Source organism: Suncus etruscus, chromosome 13, assembly GCF_024139225.1.
Source record: "Suncus etruscus isolate mSunEtr1 chromosome 13, mSunEtr1.pri.cur, whole genome shotgun sequence".
NCBI lineage: Eukaryota > Metazoa > Chordata > Mammalia > Eulipotyphla > Soricidae > Suncus > Suncus etruscus.
This window is the reverse complement of record NC_064860.1, coordinates 17,798,198-17,817,186: the sequence shown is the minus strand read 5'-3', so window position 1 is coordinate 17,817,186 and position 18,989 is coordinate 17,798,198.

Genomic DNA, 18,989 nt, shown 5'->3' with positions numbered 1-18,989 from the left:
TCTCATATGGTCCCCCCAAGCCAGGGGTGATCTCTGAGTGCATAGCCAGGAGTAACCCCTGAGTGTCAAATGGGTGTGGCCCAAAACAACAACAACAACAACAACAGCAAAATAGGAAGACTTTTGGGTCAAAGTGATAGCACAGTGGTACACCAACCTGGGTTTGATCCCTGGCATCCCATATAGTCCCCTGAGCCTACCAGGAGCAATTTCTGAAAGCAGAATAACCAGGAATAAAATGACAGGAATAACCCCTGAGTGCTCCCAGTGTGGCCCAACCCTCCACAAAGGAAGACTTCCAACTTAGTTGTATAGATGATCTATTTTTTTTTTCATTTATTTTGGTTTTTGGCCATATCTGGTGATGTGCTCAGGGGTCACTGCTGGTCAGACTTGGAGACCATTTGGAATGCTAGGGATCAAACCCAGGTTGACCACATTCAAGGCAAGTGCCTTATTTGCTGTACTGTCTCTCCAGCCCCTCCTACATGATCTATTTTCAAGAGCAGATTGAGCATTTGTAAGTTTTTATTTTAAAATCATCATTCTGGCTGACAAAATCCCATTTGAGAGGGCTCTTGATAAAGCAGGTAAGATGTAGCCTGTCTAGACTTACTTTTTTATCTTCATATATTTTATTTACTTGTCACAATAGTTAGAAGAAATAAACTTTATAGACAATGACCCACTTAGCTGTGAGTTTTGCATCCTTGTGCTATACTCTGGGGTTGGGCGGGACAAAAAGGGGACCACACTGGACTCTGAGATGCCTTAGAGCAGGGGTCTTCAAACTTTTTAAAGTGGGGGCCGGATTACGGTCCCTTAGAGAGCTGGAGGGCCAGACTATATGAGCTACTAATTCCTACTCACACTGCACATATCTTATATAAATAAAATGAAAACCATTTATAAATAAACAGATCATGCACCAGTATTTCAGTGGGAACTGTGGGCCTGCTTTTGGCTAAAGAGATGGTCAATGTCCGGTTGCATATTTGTCACTTCCAGCCGTAACAAGTGATGCAAGTGGGCATCAGTTAATATTGATCTGGTTGGAGATTTCAGATGTTTCATTCTTGAAAAAGTTTGTTCACAGGCATAAATGCTACCAAAGATGGTTACCATTTTGAGTGCATGGTTCCTGATATTTGGATATACACTGAGTGTATATGCTGGCAGGTATCTTGGCAACCAAACAGCGCTCACTGCTGGCAGCCGGATCAGACTCCTCTGCGGGCTGCATGTGGCCCGCAGGCCACGGGCCGTAGTTTGAAGACCCCTGCCTTAGAGTCAGGAACCTGGGAGAACAGAGCAGGGCTGCACTTACCATGCACAAAGAAGGAACCAAACATGGCAGACAGGGCACCAGACACGTGTGTGTGTGTGTGTGTGTGTGTGTGTGTGTGTGTGTGTGTGTGTGTGTGTGTGTGTATCACAAGCATGTCCATTATTCTAGTCTATGTGTTCCTGACCTTGTTAGTTTGGGGGCCACATCTGGTGGTCTTTTTTTTTTTTTTTTTTGGTTTTTGGGTCACACCCAGCAGCACTCAGGGGTTACTCCTGGCTCTACACTCATAAATTGCTCCTGGCTAGCTCAGGGGACCATATGGGATGGCGGAATTTGAAACACTGTCCTTCTGCATGCAAGGCAAACACCTTACCACTGTGCTATCTCTCCGGCCCCATATACATCTGGTGGTCTTTAGGGCTTGCTCCTGGCTCTGTGTTTAAGGATCACTTCTGGCAGACTCAGGGGACCATATGGGTGCCAGGGATTGAACCCAGGTCAGCTACATATTTGGCAAGTGACTGACCTGTTGTATTACCAGTCCAGCCTCTGGTTTTTTTTCTTTTTGGGGGTGGGGGTCATACCAGGCAGCGCTCAGAGGTTACTCCTGGCTCTAAGCTCAGAAATCGCTCCTGGCAGGCTCGGGGGACCATATGGGATGCCAGAATTTGAACCACCATCCTTCTGCATGCAAGGCAAACATCTTACCTCCATGCTATTTCTCCAGCCCCAAGCCTCTGGTTTTCTAAGACAACTTGGAATAAGGCAGCAAATGAATAAGGGACAGGCATTGTGTGGGATGAGAGAAGATGGCAGTTTTGTGAGGTTCCCCCATAAAGGGAATGAAAGAGCTCAGCCAGCTAGCTAATCAGACAGGTTTGGGGCAAGTATGGCAGAGGAAAAAGGTAAAGCATATAAACCAGCTTTGAAAGAAATGCATCCTAAGAGGCTCTGCCAAGCAGGAATTCCAGCCTTTTCTCTCTAAGTTGGTGGGCGACTTCATCTCAAAACTCACACACACAAAAAGTACCAGAAATGGGGTGTCAGGAAGTTCTGGGAGGTGGGTCAGCACCAGCTGTCTGCCAACTGGCAATTATGCTGAGGCATTTGAAAAATGGCTGACATAAAAGTTCACACAGAGCTGGCAGGGACTGATGTCTTGGAAAATCTATTTAAGACAGGCCAGAGCCAGGGAGCTCATTCAAAGGGTTGGAGGACAGGTGTTGCAGGCAGGAGCATGGATTTTGCTCCCAGAACCACATGGTCCCCTAAGCATCACCAGGAGTGACTCTTGAACGTAGGACTCGGTGTAGCCGCTGAGAATGGTTGGTTATGACCTTCAAGAAAAAAAAATGAAGAAGGGAACTGGAGTGGTGGCACAAGTGGTAAGGCATCTGCCTTGCCTGTGCTAGCTTAGGACAGACTGCGGTTCGATCCCCTGGCATCCCATATGGTCCCCCAAGTCATGAGTGATTTCTGAGCGCATAGCCAAAAGTAACCCCTGAGTGTCACTGGGTGTGGCCCAAAAACAAAACAAAAAAAAATAAAGAAGAGAGGATCAAAATATTGTTACTCTTTGGAAGAAATGGGAGATACGTGAAAGGATTTACTTTATCCATGGGACTTGGAGCACTGAGTTCCAAACCCTGTATCACATGGACCTCTAGTGGGAGTGATTCCCTGAGCACTGAACTTCGAGTAGCTACTGAGTATAATAAAGTATCACCTCAAAACAAGTGAACACACATTAAAAAAAAAGAAGGAAGAGGGAATGATTTAAATAGGAGGGAGGGAGCAATTTAAGGAGTGGAGAGAGGAGGAGAGCTTTGGTTCTTGCTTGTAGCATAAATAAGAAACCACTTAACTGAAGGTAGCTGGAAAGGTAGTACAGTGTTTGCCTTGCAGGCAGCATACCAGGTTTAATCCCTAGCATCCCATATGGTCCCCTGAGTCCTGCTAAAAGTAATCCCCGAGTTTAGGGCTAAGAGTAAATCCTGAGCATCACAAGATGTCGCTCCCAAACAAAGGAAAATCAATCTTTTGTTTCTGAGAGGCTACTGTGTAGACTTGATAAAATCAATAGCTATTACTGCTCTAGTTCATGGAGCAGAACTTGAAATGCTTTGCTTGAGTTTTAACATTTAGTTACATAGAAGATTGTTCTAGTTTGACTGGTTCAAGCTAGTGGTGATACTGGTTGTCTTCATGGATTCTCTTTGTAAACATCACAGTTTCCCCCCAAACCTTCCAGAAACAGCACCGAGAGTGAAGATTTGAGTCTAGAAAAAGGCCTGTAGTGATGCCAGATTTAAAACTGGGATTGGGCTGGAGTTAGTTAAATGGTTCATTTTCTATTTTCCTTGTCAATGAAGCCAATTCCTAAGAAAGACTTTCGTCTCTGAGTTTCCATCTCCACCGAGAAATAAGAGTTTTATCTTTGCAGAGTTGGAAGAAAGAAAATATAGAAGAACATCATAGCCTGTAGAAGAAAAGGCAAGTTACAGGAAAACTCGGGGTGCTCACAAGCAGGAACTCACAGTCAAGAACAAAAAGAAATGATGAAGAGGGAATTGAATTCTTTTTTGATCTGACATGTTTTCTTTTAGAAACATGACTGAACAGTGCTGCATGCTGGCATCCATGGAAAATATTTTATGTCTCACTTTATTTACTGTGGAATGCAACAGCAAATGTGATTTTAAATAAACAATAGCCAAGTGGAACTAGACTGACCATCTATTTCTCTTAGCTGGCGTCTGTCATGGCTAGTTTTTCTTACAGATCTGCCCCTTACATCACTGCCTCCAGACTCATTGATGGCAGTCAGAGCTCTGATTCAGTCTTGAGCTTGCCAACTATTTATGAAAGGCAATTACTTGTAGTTTAAGTTAAATTTCCCAGGCTGAGACAGATTGTCCCAGCCTGGGAAATGTTACATTTATGCTGGAAGGTACTTCATCTTTCATTTAACAGATGATAATTCATGGGTACCAGGACCCAAATGTTGAACTTATTTATTGATTGAAAAGATCATGAGTTTCTCAAAAGATTTTCTTTTGTGTGGCTAACATAATATTGATGACATCCAAAGATCATTAGTAGCTTATATTGTTTTCTTCCTGCACCATTCTGAGAAATAGACTCTACCACATAAACTCATCGATGTCATGAGTTTTAAACTGAGTGTTCCCCAAATGTGAAAAGTGTGGGGCCCAAGAACTAGGCAGAGGATATGGTGCTTGCCATGCATCCAGCCAACCCATTTGACTTTCTTGGAACTACATATGGTCCTCCAACATCAGCAGGGGTCACTCCTGGACACAGAGCAAGGAAGGACCCTTGAGCACTGCCAGCTATGGCCTCAACTCCTTTCTCCACAATCTGATGTCATTTGTTTGTATGTGGGGGGTAAATCTGGCAATGCTCAGGGCATCATCCATATTATGCAGTGACATGATTTTTTTTTTTTTTTTGTGGTTTTTGGGTCACACCCGGCAGTGCTCAGGGATTATTCCTGGCTCCAGGCTCAGAAATTGTTCCTGGCAGGCACGGGGGACCATATGGGACGCCGGGATTCGAACCGATGACCTCCTGCATGAAAGGCAAACGCCTTACCTCCATGCTATCTCTTCGGCCCCCCGCAGTGACATGATTTTAACGTTTGTAGGTGACTGGTAAAGTGGCCAGTGAGGGAGATATACATGAGTAAACAGTGCTTTTATGTCTTTGCTCACCTGACGGGAGCCACTTGGGGAAAGACCTTTATGGGTACAGACTGCTAAAGTCTGCTCTAAGCTCCTATACAGCACATTTGTTCGTGTCCCATCAGATCTATGAGGCAGACATCAAGCTTCACCTGAAGTCCACTTGTTCTGCATAGAAGGGACAGATCCCTTTCCTCTGTACTTGGGAACCATGGACTCAGGCTAGTGTGAGGAATTGTTCTTTGCAGGAAAGAAAAGCCCATCCTCTCCTCAGCATAGATGTTTCTGGAATGTCACTTCCCTCACAGAGAAGAATTTCAGAAGACAAAACAGTGAAGCAAAAATAGTTCCTAGTAAAATAAAGTATTTAGAGAAATGTGAGGGAAGAGAAAAAGAAAGAAATACATGTTTAAGAGACAACATGGGTTTCTTCAGAGTAGAAAAAAGCAGAGAATGGCTTTTGGGAAAAGGTTATATATAATTCTTCAAATTGTTTCTCTGCATGCATATTTCTTGGTGTTGTCACAGGGAAAGTCTTAGACTCATGATGTTCCTTACACATTTTCTTTTAGGGGGTCACATGCAGCTGTGCTCAGGAACTATTCCTGGATCTGTGCTCAGGGGGTCATCTGGAGTGCTGGGAGTCAAGCCAAGGTAAGCTGTGTGCAAAGCAAGTGACTTATATGCTGTATCTTTAGAATTTCCTGTACCTTCTTTTTTGGGAGTGGGGGGGGTGGTTAATTCTTCTCAGGGTAAGGCCTCAGTTTCTCTGTCGCCAAAGAGTTCAGGTACTGTATCTCAGTGGGATATAGATGGCTACTATTGTAAGTAGTTTTAATAAGTTTCTCCAAACTTATTATCAGGGTCCCTGATCACTTGCAATTTGCCATAACTGTATTTAAATACTAGGCAAAAGTCTTAACCCCTATCCTCTTTCTCCCATCCTAAGATGTCTTTTAAACCTTATTTTTAATGTTTTTGAGATCCAAAACATTGAGCTCATTCTTGATAAAAAAAAATAGTTCTTTAAATCTAATAAAATTATCTTCATATTGAACACTGGATTACTTTGGGTAATCTCATTGCTCTAACAGCAACAGCAAAACCCTCATATCATCAGTTCCATAATCCAATATTTATGTCACTGGGAAGTCTTTCAGCTTCTTCGTGGGGCTTACTTATCTATAAAAAGGGGAAACAAATAGCATAAACTTCATAATGATGTTTAGTTGAGTAAACAAGCGTATATTTGTAAAGCCCTTAGAACTGGCAGGTACAGAGCAAAGCTATAAAATTGTCTGTTGAATAGATGAAGGAATGAATGAGTGAGAAAAGTGAATGTGTGGCAATTCTTTTCCAGTTCTCTGTGACCTGTGTGGCTGATCCTACTTTGTGGGGTTGCTTTAGGTTCATCCAAGGCCCAATATCCTTCTTTCTTGGGTGCTACTATCCTGGAGATATTCTTCTAGGTCCTCTGGGAGCATCTGATTACAGCCAACAGCTATGTCTTCTGCTTTCTGACTTCAACATGAAAAAAGTTCCAGAAGATTCCTCTTTGGGCATGATTCCTGATTTAGCCATCAGCTCAGGAAAAACCCTTCCCAAAAGACATATAAAAAGAGGTTGGGGGTGACTTCTTGGGGTTCCATTGAGGAGCCATCAGACAGTATAGATCATGTCCAGGCATCTGGGACCAATCCACGATTGACCCTACTCTTCATTGTGTTTGTCATCTGTATTTCAGCTGTTCTATTCTTCTGTTCCCTTCCTTCTGTCTTTGCAAATGAGGTCAGAAATAATTCTCCTTGAGCCAGAGTGCACAATGTGGAAACACAATGTGATGTAGGATCTTTAAAGAACTTGCAATGTGAGAGTCACAGCTATGACATTTAAGCTCCAAAGTGGCTTAAACAAAATGAACAAATGTAGGTAAATGAATGTGAGCAACACAGGAGTTGCCTGTGAGGCTGAGTAGTGATGCCAGGGATGAAGTGCATTGGCTTATTCCTGTACTCACAAACTCCCTAAATTCCAAGGCTCAGGCTGATATTTTAATGCTGGGAGAGATAGGTGTATATTGTAAATCTAGTCTGCTAAACCACCAGGCAAGAAAATGTATATGAAATCCAGTGCCCTCTGGGTTCCACTGGTGGGTTCTTCTTCCAGATCAAAAGCTGAGTGATCAGTTCCCGTTCTACACTGGCTTTATCTTTAGAGTGGATAATGTACTTAGCATAATTTTTCCTGGCATGTAATGACATTTTCTATCGAGTAAGATCTTATTTCTTAGTATGTCCCCACTTTATCCATGTCTTTTTAATATTGGGTGGCAGAATCAGGGACCATACTCATTTACGTCCAGAATTTGTTCTTTATTTTATTTTTTTTTTTATTTTTGGGACTTTTTTTGTGGGGGGCACATCCAGCTGTGCTCAGGGGTTACTTCTGGCTCTATGCTCAGAATTTGCTTGTGGCAGGCTCGGGGGACCATATGGGATGTTGGGGGATCGAACTGGGGTCTGTCCCAGATTGGATTCTTGCAAGACAAACACTCTACCACTGTGCTTTTGCTCTGACTCCTCAGAGTTTATTTTTGACTCTGTGCCTGGAGGTATTCAGGGGACTGTATGTGGTGTCAGGGATCAAACTAGGGTTGGCTACATGCAAGGCAAGTGCCCACTTCCTCCTCCTACGCCCTCTCCTGGTCAATCTTTCTGGTCCCACATCTGCCTTCTTTTTATTTTATTTTTTAACTTTATTTTTATTGATTGATTGATTCATTGCTTGGTTCTTGGGCCACACCCAGCAGTGCTCAGAGGTCACTCCTGGCTCTGCACTCAGAAATCGCCCTAGGCAGGCTGGGGGACCATATAGGATGCCAGGAATTGAACCGGGTCCCTCCTGAGTCAGCCATATGCAAGGCAAATGCCCCACGGCTATGCTATCTCTTTGGCCCCCACATCTGCCTTCTTAATCTCTGATAGAAACCCACTGAATAAGGATACCTGTATCCCCAAAATATCCCCTTTATAAACAGAATCTCAGATGAGCCTCAGTTTCTAAGCAGTATTCTCCCTCAATCCTTTCCAAACTGTAGGGGATAAGGACGGAGGGCACAAAGTCATTGCCTTTATTTAAAGAGCTAGCCCACTCTTTCAGTGTTAAAAGTTATCTATAAATGAAAGTCAAGAAAACACCACCGGGCCTTGGAGAGATAGCACAGCGGCATTTGCCTTGCAAGCAGCCAATCCAGGACCAAAGGTGGTTGGTTCGAATCCCGGTGTCCCATATGGTTCCCCGTGCCTGCCAGGAGCTATTTCTGAGCAGACAGCCAGGAGTAACCCCTGAGCACCACCGGGTGTGGACCAAAAAAAAAAAAAAAAAAAAAAAGAAAGAAAGAAAAAAAAGAAAACACCACCAACCCTGTTTGTATTTCCTTACTATTGCTCTCCTCTTGTGGAGTTAATGAAGGTCAGCCTCAAAGGCTCTATGATTCCTCTGGTCCTTGAGGAAGTCACAATTCCAGGCTGAGTTTCACACCCTGACACCTACATCAGACCTCAGCAGCATCTAATACTTTCTCTTCCCATGCAAGCTTTTGCACTTTCCTATTAGAAATCAAATTCAGAAAATGAAAATAACTTGCTTGCAATAGCTGCGATTCTCCAGAGAAGGCTGGAGACACTTGGAAGGACTGTGTTGCTGGTATGATGGAAGGAGGCTGTTACCAAAAACTTTCTCCTTAGCTCAATGCATACTTGGGCAGCCAACCACTGTCATTTTACTACAGATAGCACTATTGTAACTGCTCTTGTCCAGCCCTGGACTATAGACAGCCACCTTTCTGGAAGGAACCCAGACCAGATATTCCCTAAAAGCTCACAATTCTCAAGAGCTGTGATGGGGTGGATCTCATAGAGATGTTAGATATTCTATATTATTCTGAAATTCCTAGTATTCTAGGAATGGTCCTTGATCCATTCATCTTTTACATAGATGTCTGCTGCTTAGTAAGCATATATACATGAAGACACATATAGATGGAGTACTCCAGGACTCAGGGCTGGGCAACAAAATCTCTAGCTTTTTTTTTTTTTTTTTGGTGGAGGTGGTTGATTCACAGGAAATGCTCAGAGGACTCAGAGGTCACTTTTTATGATATTCAGTCAACCTGACCAGTGTTCAATGCCAAGAATGACCAAGACCATACCAGCAATGCTCTGGGGATCACCAGAGCTCTACCTGATGGTGTTCGGAGGGTGACATTGTATGGTACAGAGTTTTGAACTTGATCTGGGAGCATTTTTGTGCATATGTATCCTTTTACCTCTGAGTTATCCATAGCACCCAATAACTCAGGGAACTTGAGTCACTTACAAGGGGATACAGTGGACTTCAGGGAATGAGGTTGGGGGATAAGCAGAAGTGACTCTTTCCTTGTGAGGCCTGTGTGTAATAGGGCAGATGGGAGAGGGAGCCCCAAACTAAGGGAAGGGTTGGGCATTGACATCCTAACTAATTGGGTGTCTGACCTTGGTCACTCCTGCTCCCTTCCCTCACCCTCTGTAACTGCTCAGGTTCCTGTGTACACGGTTTGCTCATGGTGTCTGCACCCAAACTAGACATTCCTATTTACTCATAGATGCTCTGAAAGATAGGATTTCTGGGTATGATTGGGAGCAGGGGCAGGAGATTAACCAATCCACTCTGATGTTTGTACCATCCTTTTCTCCCATCAGCCTTTTTTTCAGACTTGGTGCCAGTTTCTTGGATACAGAAAAGTTGAAGAGACATGGACCAAGCCTATAACCTAGAGCTCACAAGGGCTGCTGGCTCAAAATGCTTAAAAATATTTTTGTTCCTTTTTTGAGGGGGACACACCTGGCAGTACTCAGGGGCTGCTTCTGGCTCTGTGAGATTCAGAGAACCATATGTAGTGCAGAGAATGGAGAATGTTAGTTGAGTGCAAAGCCAGCCCTCTACCTGCTAAACTATTGCTCTGATCTCAACTTTGTCTTTTTTTTCTTTAAAAATAAAAACATGATTGAGAAAAAGCTACAGTGAACTTGTGTCAATAATTTACTCCCTTCATTAAAGAAGGGAGCAGTGGGTTGGTAAAAGTGGAACAAAGGAACATAGGAAAATCCAATGTGTTTAGTTCAGGAGGGGGTGAGATACAGAACAGCAAGTAGGGAGCATCCTTTGTATGTGACTAGCTTACTTTTTTTAGCACCACATATGGTCCCCCAAACCAGCCAGGAGGTATCTCAGAGTGCAGAGGCAGGAGCAAGGCCTGAGTACTGTCAGGTGTGGTCCCCAAACAAAACAAAAAGAAATGAAAAAGAAAAAATTTATATGAGGTATGTGTTATGTGAAATATATATATGTAGATGTGTGGTGCTTTATGTGTGTATTGTGTTCAAGGAACATGTATGTGTGTAGTATGTGATTTGTGTAGTGTCGATTGTATGTGAATTTGATGAAAGTAGAGATACAAACTGATGGTAAGTTTAGATAAATTCTCATTTTACATGTCTCATGTAAAATTTGAATCAGGGGCAGGGATGTACCTCAGTGGTACAGCACATGCCTAGCAATCATGAGGGCCTGAATTCCTTCTCAAACATCACTCCACGTCTCTCTGTGTGATATCTCGCATCATCACAACAAAAAAAGAAACTGAAACATAAATCAGGCTACATGATTGATGTTTGTCAGTGCTGCGGAGTGCTGGGTAGGTTGCTGCCAAGTAAGGCTGCGGCTCCTCGTGGCCAGACTTTGGGCCTGCTCCACGTTGTCATGCCCAACCCAAGGGCATGAGGATGAAGCTGGCAAGTCTAGCAGACACGAGGGGCGTGGCCCCGCATGCACACTGTAATTCAGCCAAGGGACGTGTCTGTCTTCTTTGTGAAAAACCAGCATCTCACAAAAACCTGCCATTTTCTGGGAGACTGTGCTTAATGAGAGGCTTGCTTTGGTATCTTGAGCCACGTTAGCAAAAAGCCAACGAAGAGCCGAGGAGCCTCAATGAGTTGTTACTTGCCAATGAGCTGCGTCCATAGTCTCAGTGTGTAAGTCCACTAGGAAGCAGTGGGTCCCACAGCCCCTCTACACAGAGGAGGTGCCAGAGCCCAAGCCTGGTTCTGTCTGCTGACAGCTGGTGTTTCATTTTAACCTGTCCTTATGACTTGATGTGCCAAATTGTCTTCCCAGACCCTTTTTGTTTGGTGGAAATTAGCTGCACGTGCAGAACTGTTTTCATATGTAATTGCTCCCACGAGGGGGTAATTGTACCCCCAAAGTGGCTGGTTACACCAAATGGCAGGAGCAATTAGAAACTAAAAGGCAAGTAATTGCAGGCATCCACATTGTGGTCTTCTAAGAGGGACACCCAGCAGAAGCTTGGCTAGAGTCAGCCCTTTCTCCTTTCCCTCGGTGCAAGTGTCTTTGTTATTTGTAATCAATATCATAATCTTTGCATCGACCTTGGCTCTCCAAACGCCCCTGGGGGACCTCTGGGAAAGGGTGTACATTACTAGAACTACACAAAACCAGACAGATCCTACAGTGGCTCATTTTAGAACTAGAAAGACAGAAAACTGAGTCCAACATGTATTTGATGGGGTCTAAAGCAGAGATAGTTGGACAAATGGTTCATTAATACTGTGAATCTTATTTTCATGTGCCACCTCCAACTCCTAAAGGTCAGAGAAATAGCAATAAATTGATTTTTAGTGACTCATCTTCAAATCGCTGTACACTGTACAGTATACACTGATTTATTGGAGCTTCAGTCATACCTGCCCTTTTATCCCTTTTAGCCATTTATTTCTCCACAGAGCAGGGTAACGCCTGCCCTCCAAAGCATGATCTCATTGTCTCCTGAGATACTATCCTCAGCTTGTCCCTAATGTGGATGCTAGGCTGTGTGATGTTGGTTCACTCTTGTTCTGAAAGTCAGTGCAGGCTCTCAGATGGTCCCCCACAAATGCGAAACTACTTCCTGGAGCTTTCGGATTGTGCTCCGGATTGCAGACCCTGAAGGTCTATGTCTGTCTGCTCATCAGCCTCCTGGAAAGCTAGAAATGTGCCTCATCTTTACTTAATCTTTTTTGTTGTTGTTGTTTATTTGTTTGCTTGTTTGGTTTTGATTTTTGGGCCACACCCAGCATCTTCAGGGGTCCTAGCTCTGTGCTCAGAAATTGCTCCTGACAGGCTCGGGCACCATATGGGATTCCAGGATTCCAGGTCAGCTGCATGTCAGGTAAAAACCCCAACCTTTATTTTTATACTTCAACCTTCCCAATTCTATCCCAAGATGGAGGCTAGAGGGAGTGCAGGAGAAAGCTAAGGGGGTGATTGCAGAGGGCAACGTACACCTGCTCAAAATTACCCCTCTACCCACACAATAATTCTTTCATTTCACTTTAGTTGGTGGGGGGGAGAGCAGCGCACCCAGCTGTGCTCAGGGCTTATTCCTGGCTCTACACCAGTGATCACTCCTGGAGGGGACTCAGAGGACCATATGTGGATTGGGGATTGAACTCAGGTCAGCTGTGTACAAAGCAAGAACCTTACTTTCTGCATCATCTCTTCATTCCTAAGAACAACTCTTTCAGGTTTTCTTCCCATTGACATCTTGGACCTTTGTGCTAACAAACAGATCTACAAGCATGTTCCTCTTACCTGACAGAAGTCAAGGCAGCCTCAGTTATGCTGAGAACTCTGGGGTTAGAATGAGAGGAATTCACAGAGATCCAATGCCCAGGACCACTTAACTAGAGGTCATAATACACTTTAGGTAGTATCCCCTGGTATGGCTGGAGAACAACTTCTGAGAAAGAGAGAGAGAAAGAGAAAGAGACAGAAGAGAAGAGAAAGGAGAGAAAGAGGAGAGACAGAAAGAGAGAGGGAAAGAGAGAAAGAGAGAGAGTTGGGATCTGGCTATTTGCCCAACAGAGATAGTGACATCATAGTTTATACAGATTGTGGTACTTTCCCAGGAAGCTCATACATATTCATGAGGGATCATGGTGCACACGTGCAATTGAGGAACATAGAAAGGACATATAATGCATTTATAAAAAACGGTGAAAAAATAGTGAAGAAATGTCATCAGGGTGTGTGTATCTAGGGTGACAATGACCCTAGAAAAGAGTTCTGTGGCAGTTTTCACTGGTCAGAGCAGGACAGACAGGGCCCTGAGATCCTTATCAGTGCAAAGTACTCTTAAGGTTCTGTATTGGCCTGATGAGAGCCAAGAGAACACAATGGGGGAGTGTGTCCCAAGTAGATGGTGTCACATCTTTCAAGCAAGCCTCCAGTCTGGTTGGGTTTTACCTGCCCCAAGAGCCCTTCCACATTTTTAGGTAAAAGAGAAGAGGCAAGGTTGCAAAGAAAGGCTTTGCCAGAGAGAAGACAGTAATTTATAACAAATTGTTTAACAGGGGCCAGAGTGGTGGTGCAAGCGGTAAGGTGTCTGCTTTGCCCACGCTAGCCTAGGACAGACTGCAGTTCAATCTCCCAGCATCCTATATGGTTCCCCCAAGCCAGGAGCAATTTCTGAGTGCATGGCCAGGAGTAATCCCTGAGTGTCACTGGATGTGGCCCAAACACACACACACACAAAAACAAAACAAAAAAAACAAAACAAAAAAAACCCAAACAAACAAAATTGTTTAACAGCAAGGAAATAGCAAACTCATGTGCCACCAGGAGAAAGAACAAAAAAAAAAATTATTTTAATTTATTTGTTTTATTTTGGGGTCACACCCAGCTGTAATCAGGGTTTAGACCTGACCCTAAGCTCAGTGATCACTTTTGGCAGTGCTTAGGGGAACCATATAAGGTGTCAGGGATTGAACCTGGATTGGCTGCATTCAAGGTACATGCCCTACTTGCTATACTATAGATCCGGCTTTTATAATTTTATTTTTAATGCCAGACATGCATTGTCTGGCATATGTATCTATCTATGCAAATACTTCCTTTTGGAGAATAAGTTTGTGATGAGCCTCTCCATCAATCTTCTTCCCAAAGCATGTGTGAGAGATGATGAAGGAACCCTAATGATTTTTCTTCTTCCACTAATGGAAGAACCCTGGAAAACCCATATCTTGCTCAATGGGTATCGGGGTAGAGCTTAGAATGCTGTGTGTGTGTGTGTGTGTGTGTGTGTGTGCGTGTGTGCATGTGCGTGTGTGTGTGTGTGTGTGTGTGTGTGTGTGTGAATGAGAGGGGGGCAAAGAGGGAGTTCTTTGTTTGACAAGAAACAATTTAGAGTAAACATTAAACTACCTGTGGGCAGAAAGTATTAAAAAGACAAAACCTGGCCAGCGCAGAGGTAATAGCAGCTGCTCTAGGTACCGGAACTCTCAGAGGATTTAGTAACAGCTTTTTAGCCCAGGCTACTGAAGAATTGAGTTCCACTGACTCCTGTCATGTGTGAGCATTCGTATGTGGCTCCTTCCTTCAGCCAGTCTACTCGCTGACTTGTAGGTTGTAGGTAAATCAAAGAGGAGGCATTACCTGGTCTAAAATTATCTTGGCAAGGGATTGGAAAGTGTGTTTGCTAAAAGTGAGAGACGCAGCATGCAGGAAAGGGGTTCCCAACCCTGGTGAGAGAGTTGAAGAGAGAGAGAGTTGAAGACCAGGGGTCTCAGTTCTAAAATAACTCCATGACTGTTGCTGGAAGGAATTTTTACTATCTGGGACTGTGGTCAGATTGGTATTTTCCCTCATGTGTGATAGGTCAGGGGCTAACAGCAACCACTCAGGTGACCAAAGTAAAGCACTGTCGGCTTACACAGGACAAATAGACTTGGCGAGGGTCACAGAAAAGGGCTGCCTTCCATGTCTGCCTGTGTTCTATGAATCTGAACTGAAATGGAGGCTCAATCTGAGCATTATTGGGAGACTTTGCAGTTGTAACCCAAATCACATGGAGATGATGGACATGCAGAACTTGACTATGGCCTGGCAGTGTGGGCAAAATTCTCTTGTAGCTCAAGGGGTAAGAGGCAGCAGAGCTGTCAGGATAGCACTGGGCCTCTGTGGCTGCTCTGGGGGTTGAAATAGCTACTTCAGGTTTGTGAGAGAGATGCTTTAGGCACAGAACCTTCTCCTTGCTCCCTCCTTCATTTTAGAGAGACCCAAATTATGTACATTTTGGCCCTATAAAATGTAGAATTGGTCCCTGTCAAAGGAGTTGATGCTATTACAACAGTTGTCCTAGTATTTACTGTTAAGAAAAATCATCAACCACTATTCAGGAAGAAGTTCAGGGGAGTCCACTTATCCTTTCAAATTCACATTGGGTTGATGCTTAAAATAATTGAACAATGGGGCCCGGAGAGAGAGTGCAGCGGCATTTGCCTTGCAAGCAGCCGATCCAGGACCAAAGGTGGTTGGTTCGAATCCCGGTGTCCCATATGGTCCCTCGTGCCTGCCAGGAGTTATTTCTGAGCAGACAGCCAGGAGTCACCCCTGAGCATCGTCAGGTGTGGCCCAAAAACCAAAAAAAAAAAATTGAACAATTAGTATTTCATTTTGGGGTGTAGGTGATAGATTATGTATTTAATTGATATATCTCTCTCTCATACCTGAAGGTTTCATACCTGGGTCTGTGTTCAGGGTCTTCTGTTGTGACTTCTCTGCTCTGAGCCACACCTGGAAGTGCTGGTGAACCATATATAGTGTCAGCATTTGAACCAGAGTGCCAGTTATAGCTGTATGCCAGGCAGCACCTTAACTTTTGTACTATATCTCCAGAATCTTCACTTGACCTATTTTTTTAGTCATTTTTGGGGGGACAGTTGAGTAGCTATAGTGGCTACTCCCTCCTAGCTCTGTGCCACTCCAGATGGTGTCAGGGGAGCATTTGATCCATGTACTATTGTGTGATCCCTTTTCCTACAAATTTTAAAAGGTCCTAGATTTTGTGAAGTTGCACATTAAGTTTGATTTTGAAATGATTTGTCTGGGAGGAAAAGGAAACTACAAAGACTAAGATTTTCTAAGTAGTTTTAATCTTATCTAGCAATCAATAATTCTATTTTTCATTGCCTTTTATTTTCATTTCAATACCCAGCTGCTCCAATGCTTTTTGTACCAGCTTTCCCATCTTGCTAGTTTTGCATTACAATCTTAATACCATCTCTGACATGTGTTCATAATATAAATCTATACATAAATTCTATTTTTGACCTTTTTTGAAAATCATACTAGGACAGTATGTTAAATACTTTAAAGAATATAATTGTTCTGATAATTTGTTAAATGGACATACCTATATGTATATGGTATGTATCGGTGTGCATATAATGGGGACAGGTATTTAATTTGAACTTGAACTCTCATTGGACTTAATAGTCATTTTCTTTATGTGGCCTAGAGCTCCTGCTTGAGGGCATGCATATAACCTCTCTGAACCTCAGTTTCCTCATGTGTAGGATGAGGGGCTGCTAAGGAAACATAAGATAAAGTACTCTGGGGTAGGGTATCATTTCACATAAGAGCCATGTTACAAATATTGGGGCTGGAGGGGTGGCACAAACTGTAAGGTGTCTTCCTTGCTTGTGCTAGCCTGGGACAGACTGCGGTTCGATTCCCCGGCGTTCGATTTGGTCCCCCAAGCCAGGAGCAATTTCTAAGTGCATAGCCAGGAGTAACCCCTGAGCTTCACCGGGTGTGCCCCCCCCCAAAAAGAGAGCTATATTACAAATATCATGTTGGTATTTTTCTCAACCATAATTAGTTTATTCATAGTGATCCACAGATTACTCCCATGCTCAAGGAGTATGTCAAAATTATGTTTACCTGGCAAATACAGATTTAGCAAAGACAATCAGATGTTGCAGAGCTCAAGGAGTCTTCCTCTTTCTGTTCTGGTGCTGACAAGACTCTCTCAGCCCCAAGACTTACCCAGAAGCAGAGGTTGATTTATCTTCCTCCCAAATGATTCTCTTTCTAAGTCCTTCTGGGCCTTGAGCAGAGTCTTTCTAGTTGGATTTGGCTGTAATAATCAGACATCATAGATAAATGACTTTAATACAGTATGGAAGGCTAGTAATCTAGGATCTGAGGGCCAACCATGGACAAGGGCTATTAGGAACATATGTCCAATCATGCAGGAGAAATAGAGAGAGAGAAGAGAGAGAGAAAGAACCAGAGGGGACTACTTGGTTTCAAGAATCTACCATTACTGCTGAATTTGTACCCACCATGTTCATTTAACCTTCATTACCTCCAAAAAGCTTCATCTTCAAAACATGGATTAGAACTGCGACTTATGAATTTGGTTGAGATCACACATGACAATACTCAGGGCTTACTCCCAGCTCCGTGCAGCAATCACTCATGGAAGGATTTTCAGGACCATATGTTATGAATGAATGAAATCAACTGCATGCAAGGTAAGCATTCTACTTATCCTATTTCTCCAGCCTCTCAACTTATGAATTTTGAGGCCTCATTCACCACTCCATTTTTTCTCACAATAGATCACAATATTTTCATCAACCATTCCTGGTCTGTTTTATCATCTTCTTTCCAATCTTGAAAGTAAAAGGAAATAGTCCTCATTAGGTCTCCAATTCTTTCAGTTTTTCCTCACTCTGGTAACAGAACTCAGCAGAGTAAGAAGAGTTGCCAGGTCTACATGTTGTCCGGTCTCTAGAGGTTGAAGGATATATGAATGCTGGGAGATGGACCCAGAAAGTGGGGGATGACCAGTGTGGATGAGCTTTGTAGTTCCATCTGAAATTTTCACCTTGGAGTGTCTGTCTTCTTACTGGATCACTGTTTGCTATTCTGTCTTTGGAAGGCTCCTGGCCTTCTCTTCCTGAATTAGTATTTTGAAATTTTCAGACTTCATTACTCTTCTTGTTCTCTGAGGACTTATCTTTGTTTTCCACATAGTTAGAGACACCCACACTTCTCTTTCTTTCTTCCTGTGTTCACTATTTTCAAAACCCACTTCTAAGGAAGTCATTCAAATGTTTCCAGTAGGGAGGCCATAGGAATAGATTTGTCTTCAAAGAACAAGCTGAGCCCTTTGAATTCCACTTGTAGTCAAGATAGGAGGATACAATTTACCCTCTGTAAGTGGAAAGTCAAGCAAAATATAGAAAATAAGTTTTTAGAGATACAACAGATGATGGAGGATTGCAGTAATTGCAGGGAAATGAGGTGAGCCCTGACATAGCCCTGTGCTCTGTCTGCAGGTTCTTTGTGTGTAAGAGGAACTCAGCAGAACCTGGCTATCCTGCTGAGTTGAGGAGCCAGAGATCTGAGTGTGCAGGGAAGTCAAAGCAGCAAAAATTGGGGGGCTGTGATATAAGGGGAGGGCAGTATAGAGGAATGTCTTCAACTCCTTGACTATCTATTCACACATGAGAGGCAAGGAAAAGACCTGTGAAAAGAATGGCAAAGTAACAATTAGCTCTGGAATAGCTTATATTCCAACTACTAAATTACTATGATTTAACAATACATGGAGCTTTGAGCATGATCCCTGGAAGGGTTATTATTTTAGTGGCGAAGATAAATTAGCCTTATATTGACTGCTCTGCTCTTGAACAGAACACACAGTAAAGTACCTAGATGATTCCAGTAGCTTCTGTGTATGCCAGAATAAAATCCAGCACTATTTAATGGGAAGTGACACCATTAGAGAGTTTCTTTGAGGGGTGACTAAAAGATCCTAGAATTAGATAATAGTGATAACTATACAACTTCTAAAATATTCTACAATTACAATTTTTTTAAATTCAACTAAAAATAAAATAACTTGGAAAAAGAATACATAAGACTTGAAGACACTATCAATAATTTTCCATAATAGATGATTGAAGAACAATATATTACCTAGCAGAATAATCTTCTTCTTGAATGTATTTGGTGTATTAACAAATATGAATGTTATTTTGGGATGTAAACAGTGTTTAGAAATTCAAATTATTGAAATAGTCAAAGTATATCTATGTGACTTAAACTAT